This window comes from Capra hircus, chromosome 3, assembly GCF_001704415.2.
Source record: "Capra hircus breed San Clemente chromosome 3, ASM170441v1, whole genome shotgun sequence".
NCBI lineage: Eukaryota > Metazoa > Chordata > Mammalia > Artiodactyla > Bovidae > Capra > Capra hircus.
Genome location: NC_030810.1, coordinates 113,007,697 through 113,020,504, shown reverse-complemented (window position 1 = coordinate 113,020,504; position 12,808 = coordinate 113,007,697). Strand labels below are relative to the sequence as shown.

General features: G+C 43.9%; 1 protein-coding gene across 2 annotated transcripts in view; it reads right to left on the bottom strand.

Moving 5' to 3' along the window:
- C3H1orf226 (chromosome 3 C1orf226 homolog) overlaps nt 1-12,808 on the bottom strand; it is a 358,341-nt gene that overhangs the window by 30,183 nt on the left and 315,350 nt on the right. The gene's annotated exons all lie outside the window — the stretch shown is intronic.

Sequence of the window (12,808 nt, the reverse complement as noted above, 5' to 3'; positions counted from 1 at the left end):
AGTATTCAATCATGTCACGCTTCGGCACACCACTGGCTCAGTAACATTTTCATTTATCTTTTCAACTCAAGTCCATTAAATGTCCAATCCAATAACATGTTCTGATTTTAGTATCTTCTCATAGTTCAGAAACAAAGACATTTCCTCAAGACTGGACATGACTGCTTTGTTAGGCTGGTGTGATGTTTTCACTGACAGGATGTGGGGAACCTGCAAGAAAGGGATGACAGCCACCTCAACCTCATTCACACTCAGAAGTGGAAACAGATTAGGGAAAAAAGTACTCTCAGTCGTGTCCGATTTTTTGCAACCCCGTGGACTGTGCCCACCAGATTCCTCTGTCCATGGGATTTCCCAGACAAGAATACTGGAGGGGGTTGCCACTTTCTACTCCAGGGGATCTTCCTGATCCAGGGATTGAACTGGTGTCTCTTGCATTGGCAGGCAGATTCTTTACCACTGAGCCACCAGGGAAGCCCCCAAAGGTTTTAGCAGGAAAAAAATTGCATAAATAGATGGGTGTATTTTTCAGTTCAGTCACTCAGTCGTGTCAAACTCTTTGCATACCCATGGACTGCAGCACACCAGGCTTCCCTGTCCATTACCAACTCCTGGAGCTTACTCAAACTAATGTCCAAGTCAGTGATGCCATCCAACAATCTCATCCTCTTGTCCTGTCTCATCCATCCTGTTGGCCCCTTCTCCTCCTGCCTTCAGTCTTTCCCAGCATCAGGGTCTTTTCCAGTGAGTCAGTTCTTTGTATCAGGTGGCCAAAGTATTGGAGTTTCAGCTTCAGCATCAGTCCTTCCAATGAATATTCAGGACTGATCTTCTTTAGGATAGACTGTTTGGATCTCCTTGCAGTCCAAGGGACTCTCAAGAGTCTTCTCCAACACTACAATTTAAAAGCATCAATTCTTCGGCACTCAGCTTTCTTTATAGTCCAACTCTCACATCCATACATGACTACTGGAAAAATAGCTTTGACTAGACGGACCTTTGTTGGCTGAGTAATGTCTCTGCTTTTAAATATGCTGTCTAAGTTGATCAAAGCTTTTCTTTCAAGGTTAATTTCATAGCTGCAGTCACCATCTGCATGGACTGATTCTGGAGCCCCCCAAAATTAGTCTGTCACTGTTTCCACTATTTCCCCATCTATTTGCCATGAAGTGATTGGACTGGATGCCATGATCTTAGTTTTCTGAATGTTGCGTTTTAAGACAACTTTTCACTCTCCCCTTTTACTTTCATCAAGAGGCTCTTTAGTTCTTCTTCACTTTCTGCTATAAGGGTGGTGTCATCTGCATATCTGAGGTTATTGATATTTCTCCCAGCAATCTTGATTCCAGCTTGTGCTTCCTCCAGCCTGGCATTTCTCATGATATACTCTGCATATAAGTTAAATAAGCAGGGTGACAATATACAGCCTTGACGTACTCCTTTCCCGATTTGGAACCAGTCTGTTGTTCCATGTCCAGTTCTAACTGTTGCTTCCTGACCTGCATACAGATTTCTCAGGAGGCAGGTCAGGTGATCTGGTATTCCCATCTCTTGAAGAATTTTCCACAGTTTGTTGTGATCCACACAGTCAAAGGCTTTAGCATAGTCAATAAAGCAGAAGTAGATGTTTTTCTGGAACTCTCTTGCTTTTTTGATAATCCAATGGATGTTAGCAATTTGATCTCTAGTTCCTCTGCCTTTTCTAAATCCAGCTTGAACATCTGGAATTTCTTGGTTCATGTACTGTTGAAGCCTGGCTTGGAGAATTTTGAGCATTACTTTGCTAGCACGTGAGATGAGTGCAATTGTGTGGTAGTCTGAACATTCTCTGGCATTGCCTTTTTTGGGATTGGAATGAAAACTGACCTTTTCCAGTCCTGTGGCCACTGCTGAGTTTTCCAAATTTGCTGGCATATTGAGTGCAGCACTTTCACAGCATCACCTTTTAGGATTTGAAATAGCTCAACTGGAATTCCATTCCCTCCACTAGCTTTGTTCGTAGTGACGGTTCCTAAGGCCCACTCGAGTTCACATTCCAGGATGCCTGGCTCCAGGTGAGTGATCACACCATTGTAGTTATCTGGGTCATTAGTATCTTTTTTTGTATAGTTCTTCTGTGTATTCTTGCCACCTCTTCTTAATATCTTCTGTTAGGTCCATACCATCTTTGCATGAAATGTTCCTTGGTATCTCTAATTTTCTTCAAGAGATCTCTAGTCCTTCCCATTCTATTGTTTTCCTCTATTTCTTTGCATTGATCACTGAGGAAGGCTTTCTTATCTCTCCTTGCTATTCTTTGGATCTCTGCATTCAGATAGGTATATCTTTCCTTTTCTCCTTTACCTTTAGCTTCTCTTATTTTCTCAGCTATTTTTAAGGCCTCCTCAGATAGCCATTTTGCCTTTTTGCATTTCTTTTTCTTGGGAATGGTCTTGATCCCTGCTTCCGGTACACTGTCACAAACCTCTGTCCATAGTTCTTCAGGCACTCTATCAGATCTAACCCCTTGAATTTATTTCTCACTTCCACTGTATAATTCTAAGGAATTTGATTTAGGTCAAATCTGAATGGTCTGGTGGTTTTCCCTACTTTCTTCAATTTAAGTCTGAATTTGGCAATAAGGAGTTCATGATCTGAGCCACAGTCAGCTCCTGGTCTTGCTTTTGCTGACTGTATACAGCTTCTCCATCTTTGGCTGCGAAGAATATAACCAGTCTGATTTCAGTGTTGACCATCTGGTGATGTCCATGTGTAGAGTCCTCTCTTGTGTTGTTGGAAGAGGGTGTTTACTATGATCACTGCGTTCTCTTAGCAAAACTCTTTTAGCCTTTGCCCTGCTTCATTTTGTACCCCAAGGCCAAATTTGCCTGTTACTCCAGGTGTTTCTTGACTTCCTACTTTTGCATTCCAGTCCCCTATAATGAAAAGGACATCTTTTTTGGATGTTAGTTCTAAAAGGTCTTGCAGGTCTTCAAAGAACTGTTCAACTCCAGCTTCTTCAGCATTACTGGTTGGGGCATAGACTTGTATTACCATGATATTGAATGGTTTGCCTTGGAAACGAACAGAGATCATTCTGCTGTTTTTGAGAATGCATCCAAGTACTGCATTTTGGACTCTTTTGTTGACCATGATGGCTACTCCATTTCTTCTAAGGGATTCTTGCCCACAGTAGTAGATATAATAATGGTCATCTGAGTTAAATTTGCCCATTCCAGTCCATTTTAGTTTGCTGATTCCTAAAATGCCAATGTTCACTCTTGCCATCTCCTGTTTGACCACTTCCAATTTACCTTGATTCATGGACCTAACATTCTAGGTTCTTATGCAATATTGCTCTTTATAGCATCGGACTTTACTTTCATCACCAGTCATATCTACAACCGGGTGTTGTTTTTGCTTTGGCTCCATCTCTTCATTCTTTCTGGAGTTATTTCTCCACTGATCTCCAGTAGCATAGTGGGCACCTGCCGACCTGGGAAGTTCATCCTTCAGTGTCCTATCTTTTTGCCTTTTCATACTGTTCATGGGGTTCTCAAGGCAAGAATACTAAAGTGGTTTGCCACTGCCTTCTCCAGTGGACCACGTTTTGTCAGAACTCTCCACCATGACCGGTCTGTCTTGGGTGGCCCTACACGGCATGGCTCATAGTTTCATTGAGGTAGACAGGCTGTTTTCCAGGCGATCAGTTTGGGTTAGTTTTCTGTGACTGTGGTTTTCATTCTGTCTGCCCTCTGACGGTGAAGGATAAAAGGCTTATGGAAGCTTTCTGATGGGAGAGACTGACTGGTGGGGCGGGGGACTTGGTCTTGTTCTGATGGGCAGGGCCATGCTCAGTAAATCTTTAATCCAATTTTCTGTTGATGGGCGGGGCTGTGTTCCCTCCCTGTTGTTTGACCTGAGGGCAAACTATGGTGGAGGTAATGAAGATAATGGCGACCTCCTTCAAAAGTTCCCATGCACACACTGCTGCACTCAGTGCCCCCGACCCTGCAGCAGGTCACTGCCCATGCACGCCTCTGCCAGAGACTCCTGGACACTCACAGGCAAGTGTGGGTCAGTCTCTTGTGGAGTCACTGCTCCTTTCTCCTGGGTCCTGGTGTGCACAAGGTTTTGTTTGTGCCCTCCAAGAGTCTGTTTCCCAGTCCTGTGTAAGTTCTGGCAGCTCTACGGTGGGGTTAATGATGACCTCCTCCAAGAGGGCTTATGCCATACCCAGGCCTGCTGCACCCAGAGCCCCTGGCCCTGTGGTAGGCCACTGCTGACCCGTACCTCCACAGGAGAGACTCAAACACAGTTCTGGCTCAGTCTCTGTGGGGTCTCTGGTTCATGGTGTGCACAAGGTTTGCTTGAGCCCTTCGAGCATCTCTGACGGGTATGGGGTTTGATTCTAAACATAATTTCACCCCTCCTACTGTCTTGCTGGGGGTTCTCCTTTGCCCTTAGACATGGGGTATCTTTTTTTGGTGGGATCCAACATTCTCCTGTTGATGGTTGTTCAGCAGCAAGTTGTAATTCTGGAGTTCTGCAGGAGAAGATGAGTGCATATCCTTCTACTCTGCCATCTTGTTATTCTTGGTGTATTTTTAGAAATTTTTATTTTGTATTGAAGCATGCATGCATACTAAGTTGCTTTAATTGTGTCCAATCCTGTGCAACCCCACAGGCTGAAGCCCATCAGTCTTCTCTGTCCATGGAATTCTCCAGGGAAGAACACTGGCGTGGTTAGCCATTTCCTTCTCCAGGGTACCTTCCAGACCCAGGGACTGAACCCAGGTTTCCTGCATTGCAGGTAGATTCTTTACCATTTGAATAACCTTGAATGGGGTATCCAGAGAGGTAGGGGTTTCCTCCACCACACTCCTATCAGGCTGTCAGGAAAGGAGTAAATCACCTCACTCCCTGGGCCCCAGTTCCTTCAACTCTACATGGAGGCTGAGTTAGAATGGGAGGGAGGGTTGCAGGCCTGGGGGGAAGGGTGTGGAACTGAGGAGGTTTGAGGCCCCAGCCCACACAGTATCTGTCTCTAATCCTCAGACCCTGTCTCTGACCATCCTCCTTCAAGAACAGAAGCCAGGGACGGGCCTGGAGCCAGCGGCAGTGGTACAGGAGAGATAGGCGGCTGGTCTGTCATGCTTTGTCTTATTTCCCACTTGCTTCTTCCCACTGACCGTGTCTCTGGTCACATGCTCAGCAAATGTATGAAAGTCCTACTGTTTCTTATTTGTCTTCATTCTCTGCTCTTCTCTCTTTCTTGGTCTCTGTAGAAACAACTGGCGATTCTCAGGCATTTCCCAGGAAACACCTTTTTCTCTACATTCAGGATTAGGTTCATCGCTAACAGTCTTCAAATAAAACTTAAAAACTTTCAGAGACTAAGCACCAATTGTAAACCTGCACAGAGTAATCTAAGTAGGGAGTATGAAGTGTTGATCCCCTAAACCTTAACCCAACTCAGGGAACCAGGCTTTGGTCATTGGCGGGCCTGCTTTGTAGTACAAATAGTTCTAACAAGTCTTCTCATGCAAACCCACATGAGTCATCTGGGGAAGCAAGCCTGGTATGTGTGTATATACGTATTTATTTAACATTCAGAAATCATTTTATTCTTTAAAGTCTTCACTGGAGTATGTGTGTTTGTGTGTGTGCTCAGTCATCTCTGACTCTGCGACCCCACTGACTGTAGCCTGCCAGGCTCCTCTGTCCATGGGATTTTCCTGGCCGGAATACTGGAGTAGGTTGCCATTTCCTACTCCAGAGGATCTTCTCGACCCAGGGATCGAAACTGCATCTCTTATGTCTCCTGCATTGCAGGCAGATTCTTTACCACTGAGCCACTAGGGAGGCCCTTACTGGAATATAGTTGATTTAAAACGTTATGTTAGTTTCAGCTGTACAGCCAAGTGAGTCCCTGATGCATATACACATGAAAGTGAAAGAGTGAAAGCCGCTCAGTCGTGTCTTGACTCTTTTTGATCCCATGGACTCTACAGTCCATGGGATTCTCCAGGCCACAACAGTGGAGTGGGTAGTCTTTCCCTTCTCCAGGGGATCTTCCCAGCCCAGGGGTCAAACCCAGGTCTCCCACATTGCAGGAGGATTCTTTACCAGCTGAGCCACAAGGGAAGCCCGCAAATACTAGAGTGGGTAGCCTATCTACTGTTTTTAAAATTCTTTTCCCACAGCCTAGTATTTCAGAAGCAAACAGTGTGCTTGGTTTTCCTTCTGGCTGCTCTAGGAGCTGGGAGATGACTGTTGAGTGTTGCGATGGCATGTAGCAGAAAGGAAGACCCTGGACCATGGCCCAGCAGGGCAGTCTTCTGCTTCTTTGTCAACCAGCCAGCAGGAGCACAGAGAGCAGGCTGCTTTTTACCACCTGCTGCACCCAGAAGTGACCTTCTTGACAATGCGGAGGTTTACCCTGTGACAGGGAGGACTGATGGATAACTAGCATCTATTTCTCAGTAGCCAGATAGTGCTGGGAACTGAGCATCTGGTTCTCCTTGCCCCTAGAGGAACGAACAGGATGAAATGGGCCTGCACTTGAGGAAAGCTTTCCATCAGTCATCGGGGGAGACTGGCTTCCACAGCACTGGGGAGCCATCTGTCAAGTGCTCTTAATTAGCAAAAGCAATATCAACTGTGTCCTTCTGATCTTGAGGCCAAGCGTGTGTTTCATTCACATCTCCCATGGATCTGGCACAGAGAAGGTGTTTAGTAAATACTTACAAAAGAAACAGTGTATCACAGGGTACAAAACAGGGAAGTGAGCTATACAGGGAGGTCGCCCCTCAGCCCTGGAAATCCTAATACAGTAAGTTCCCTACATACAGACCTTCAAGTTGCAAGCTTTCAAAGATGCAGATGTGCATTCACATCGCCAATCATGTAAGTTATGAGTTAGTTCACATGTCTGGGATACACTGTCACATGGGCACATCCTCCACAAGTGCTTGTGCTTCTGTGTACTTTACTGAACAGCACCGTACAGAGTACAGTCTCTTTATTTTAAGCCTGGAGGTACAGAAGGAAGTGTAAAAGAGGCAGTGATGTGGCCGGAACCACTGTGCTTTTCAAGGTACTGTGCCATACAATTAAAATTTTTTTGTGTGTTTGTCTTTTATGTATTATTTGGGTGAAAAGTATTATAAATCTATTACAGTGCAGTACTATATAGCTGATTGTGTTAGCTGGTACCTAGACTAACTTTGTGGGACTTACACACACACTCAGACCAGAATTCATTCGTACGTAGGGGACTGACTGTAATGAGAACTGAGCAGCACCCTGCTGCAGAGGGTCTGGAGACATGCAGGCCAGAAACTCACAAGGGACTGAAAAATCTCCGAGATTCTAGTTCTGCTTCTGGGGAAGTCATTAAAAAATAAACTTCTCAGCCATTCTCTTTGTACTAGTAGAGTTTCCAAACCAACACTGATGTAAGTGAATCACCAACTATGGGCTGCTTTCTGAGACAATTTCTGCCATTCAGAGGGTGCTCTGATGATCACATTTGGATTCTTACAGATATAATACAGCTAATGGGTAGAGAGCATGCATACCTATTTTATTACACTTCACAGATACTTCATTTTTACAAATTCAAGGTTTCTGGCAAATCTGCACCATTTTTCTAACAGCATTTGCTTACTTTGTGCTTCTGTGTCATGTTTTGGTAATTCTCACAATATTTCAAACTTTTTCATTGCCTGTTATTAGTTGCTCTTCATTATCTGTTATGATCTGTGCATGAGTGATCTTTAAAAACATTTTTTAAAATTTTTAATTGAAGGTTAATTGTTTTACAATGTTGTGCTGGTTTCTGCTGTACAACAACGTGAATCAGCCATAAGTATCCATATATCTTCCTCTCTCTTGAGCCTCCCTCCCACCCCACTCCCCATATCTCACCTCTCTAGGTCGTCATGGAGCACCAGGCTGAACTCCATGAGTTATACAGCAACCTTCCCACTAGCTTTCCATCTCACACATGGATATTTCATACGTGTGTATTTCAATGCTACTCTCTCAATCTGTCCTACCCTCTCCTTTACCTACTATGACCACAAGTCCACTCTCTATGTCTGTGTTTCTATTTCTGCCCTGCAAATACGTTCATCAGTACCACTTTTCCAGATTCCATATATATGCATTAGTATATGGTATTTATTTTTCTGATCTACTTCACTCTGTATAACCTTCAATGTTACTATTGTAATTATTTGGGGGGCAGCGTAAACTGTACCCATATAACACAGTAAACTTAACAAATGTGTTTTATTTTTTATAAATGTGATATAGTATTATACAATATTCAGACTGAAAGTATTTTCCAGGTGGATAGCAAAGGGACTCAGCCATACATATACATGTGTCCATGCTCCCCCAAATTCCCCTCCCATCCAGCCTGCCACACAACGCTGAGCAGAGTCCCCTGTGCTATGCGATGGATCCTTACTGGTTATCTGTTTTAAATATAGCAGTGTGTACCTGACTGCTTCACTTGCTGCCATTTCTGCCCCCCCTTCCTCTCTACCACCACTGTGCTTTCTTCTTGGGCCTCCCTGTTCCCTAAGACACAGCAATATTGAAACTAGGCCAAGTAATAACCTACATTGGCCTTTAAGTGTTCAAATGAAAGGAAGAGTCACATCTCTCTCAGTTTTAATCTAAAGTTACATAGGATTAAGCTAACCGAGGAAGGAATGTTGAAAGCCAAAACAGGTCAAAAGCAAGGCTTATTGCAACAGTGAGCCAAGCTGTGAATGCCTAAATCAGAGCAAAGCCCTAACTCTCTTAAATTCTATAAAGCCTGAGAAAAGTGAGAAGGCTGCAGAAGAAAAGTTTGAAGCTAGCGGAGGTTGGTTCATGAGGTTTAAGGAAAGAAGCCATAACCATTAAAAAAAAAAAAAGTACAAACAAATGCTGATGTAGAAGCTGCAGCAAGTTATCCAGAAGATCAAGCTAAGATCACTAATGAAGGTATCTACACTAAATAACAGGTTTTCCACATCGTGGAAACAGCCTTACATTGGAAAGATGCTGCCATTCAGGACTTTCATAGCTAGAGAGGATAAGTCAATGCCAGACTTCAAAACTTCAAAGGACAGGCTGACTCTTGTTATTAACAGAGCTAATGTAGCTGGTGACTTCAAGTTGAAGCCAATGTTTATTTACCATTGAAAATCCTAGGGCCTTTAAGAATTATGCTACGTCTACCCTGCCTGTGCCCTACAAATGGAACAACAAAGCCTAGATAACAGCACATCTGTTGACAACATGACTACTTGATATTTTAAGCCCACTGTTGAGACCTACTGCTTAAAAAAGATTCCTTTCAAATTATTACTGCTCATTGACAATGCACCCCGTCACCTAAGAGCTCTGATGGAGATGTACAGTGAGATTAATGTCGTTTTCATGCTTGCTAGTGCAACACTCATTCTGCAGCCCATGGATCAAGGAGTAATTTCAACTTTGAGTCTTATTATTTAGGAAAAACTATTATTATTAATAATAAAATATGTTATTTAGGAAATACATTTCATAATGCTATAGCTTCCATAAATAGCAATTCTTCTGATGAATGTGGGCAAAATAAATTGAAGGCCCTAACTGGAAAAGAGTCACCATTCCAGATGCCATTAAGAACATTCTGATTCATGTGAAGAGGCCAAAATGTCTCCATGAACAGGAGTTTGGAAGAAGTTGATTCCAACGTCATGGATGAATTTGAGGGGTTCACAACTTCAGTGGAGGAAATAACTGCAGAGATGGTGGAAATAGCAAGGGAATCAGCATAAGAAGGGCAGGCTGAAGATGTGGCTGAATGCTCATGATAAACCTGAGCAGATGAGGAATTGCTTCTTATGGATGACCACAGTGGTTTCCTGAGATGGAATCTACTTCTGGTAAAGATGTGTAAAGACGATTAAAAGGACAACAAAAGGTTTGGAATATTACATAGACTTGATTGATAAAGCAGTGGCAGGGTTTGAGAGGCCTGATTTCAATTTTGTAAGAAGTTCTACCATAGGTAAAACACTATTAAAATGGCACTGCATGCTACAGAGAAGTCATTTGTGAATGAAACAACCAGTGTGGTAAACTTCATTGCTGCCTTATTTTAAGAAATTGCCTCAGCTCTCCAATCTTCAGCAACCACCACCCTAATCAGTGAGCAACCATCAGCATTGAGGCAAGACTCTCTATCAGCAAAAAGATTACAGTTTGCTCAGGTGATAGCATTTCAGTAATGAGCTATTTTTAAATTAAAGTATATACAGTATTTTTAGATATAATACTATTTTATACTTAATAAACTACAGTATAATGTAAAGTGAAACTGAAAGTCACTCAGTCGTGTCTGACTCTTTGTGACCCACGCACTGAGTCCACAGAATGCTTCAGGCCAGAACACTGGAGTGGGCAGCCTTTCCCTTCTCCAGTGGATCTTCCTGACACAGGAATCGAACTGGGGTCTCCTGCATTGCAGGTGGGTTCTTTACCAACTGAGCTATCAGGAAAGCCCTAGTATAGTGTAAAGATAATGCTAATGTGCACTGGAAAACCAAAAATTTTGTGCTACTCACTTTATTACGATATTCGCTTTATTGCCATGGTCTGAAGCGGAACCTGTGGTATCTCCTAATGCCTGTACAGTAACAGATCTGTTAGAACCAGGGGGGTAAAGCTAGGGTGGAGAGAAAGAATAAGCTAGATGGAGGGATATTATTGTGTGTGACCGTCAGCGTACCACGGCTTCCCTGATAGCTCAGTTGGTAAAGAATCCACCTGCAATGCAGGAGACCCCAGTGAGAAGAAGTGGGCAGAGAGGAGGGGAGGCCATGGGAGGCACGCCAGGCAGAGGGCAAGACAGGGGCAAAGGTACCGATGTAGAGAAATCCCCAGCGTGGTGGAAGCACTGCAAATGACCCTGTAGGAAGGGACCTGACTGAGAAGAGTCAAGATTTCATCTTGAAGGAAGAAAAGCAGGCACGTGATACCAAAAGATTTTCATTCTTTCAAATTTTACCCAAGGGATGATGTAGAGGGTAGATCTATAAGGGACAAGATAGAAAGCAGTGCTCTAGATGAGAAATATGAGGACTAAAGCTAAAGAGATGGTGATAACACAAAGCCAAGAACACAAACCTGGAATATCTTCAGGGGGCAGAGATCACAGGACTTGGAAACTAATCGTCTATGGGCAGGGAATGGGGAGGGAAAGAGGGAAAGGCGGAGGAGAGGCAGGGAGGAGACAGGAATACATGTGTTATGAGTTTCACAATTCTGATTTAAGTGACGAGCAGACTGGCATCCTACACAGAAAATTCCAGAGAAGAAGGATTATGGATAAGAGAATGAAACTGGGAAAGTTTATAACAGCTAACTGGAGATACCCATATCCTTATCCACAAGTGGAGAGTTCAAGAAAAGGTCTGGCCTAGAGATAAACATAAGTTAAAACCATGGGAAGTGAAAAGTTAAAAAAAAAAAAAAAAGCACCAAGGACTAATCCCAGGAGAAATGCCCTGAGGATGTCACCTAAGGGGCAGGTGACAAGAAAGGACCCTGGAAAGCAGCTAGCAGACAAAGAAGGAAAGAGTGGCAGGATTGGGGGGGGGGGGGGTGGCGGTGCCCCAGAGCTAGGGAAGGGAGTGATTCATTCCCCATGATGCACACTGCAGAGAAAGGCTGGTTCAATTTGTCAATTAGTTGGCCCTTGTGGCTCAGACAGTAAAGCGTCTGCCTACAATGTGGGAGACCTGGGTTTGATTCCTGGGTCGGGAAGATCCCCTGGAGAAGGAAATGGCACTCCACTCCAGTACTCTTCCCTGGAAAATCCTACGGACGGAGGATCCTGGTAGGCTACAGTTCACAGGGTCGCAAAGAGTAAGACACGACTGAGCGACTTCACTTTCACTTTCAGTGACCTGGACTGGTTGTTTCAGGAAAAATTGGTAGGCAGCAGGTATCAGATCACTGGAGGTTGAAGGGCTAATGGCAAGGGTGGAGTAAAATGCCAACAATGGGGATAAATGTGTTTGATCATGAAGGAGAGAAAAGAGATAGGCTAGGGGGAGAGGCAGGGACAAGAAAGGTGTGATTTTTGTTTTAAGATGGAAAAGACTTGCCCTTATCTATCTGCAGTGGAGAAGAAAGCACAGTGAAAGATTCAGATGATGATTCAGGAGACAGAGCTGATGTCTCAGGGTTTAGGAAGAGGCAAGATGAGGAGAAGGCAGAGGCAGGTGAAAGGGTTCATTTGGGACAGGAGAAGGACACTGGACACTAAGATGGAAGCTTCGGAGACAACGGGGAAGCAGGAGGGCTGAAGGCAAAGCAGCCTGCGGCCAAGCCCAGGGGCCACAGATGAGTGTGAACCAGCGTCACAGCACTAAAACTGATAGGCAATGCTGGACTAATACAGACCTTCTTACACGTCAGTTATGCCTTAAAACAAAATGGTTGGGGAAAAAAGAACAAAAGATTATCAGCTCAGTCCAAAATGCTTGAAATGGTCACTTTCGGCCTCAAAATTGCAATATTAATAACTTAGGCTCAAATAGTGCTTACTGTGTTCCAGGCACTAGTTTAAGGGATGTACATGTATTAGTAACTTACTTATCCTTATAACCACCCTGAAAGTTAGGCACTATTATTATTTCCATTAGACAGATAAAGAAACTGAGGTACACAGCTAGTAAGACCGAAGCCAAGGCTCAAAGCCCGCCAGTCTGGCTTTAAGCTTGGTACTTTTAACCATTGCTCCACCTTGCCTCCCAGCAGGCTCACTGCTTCCACC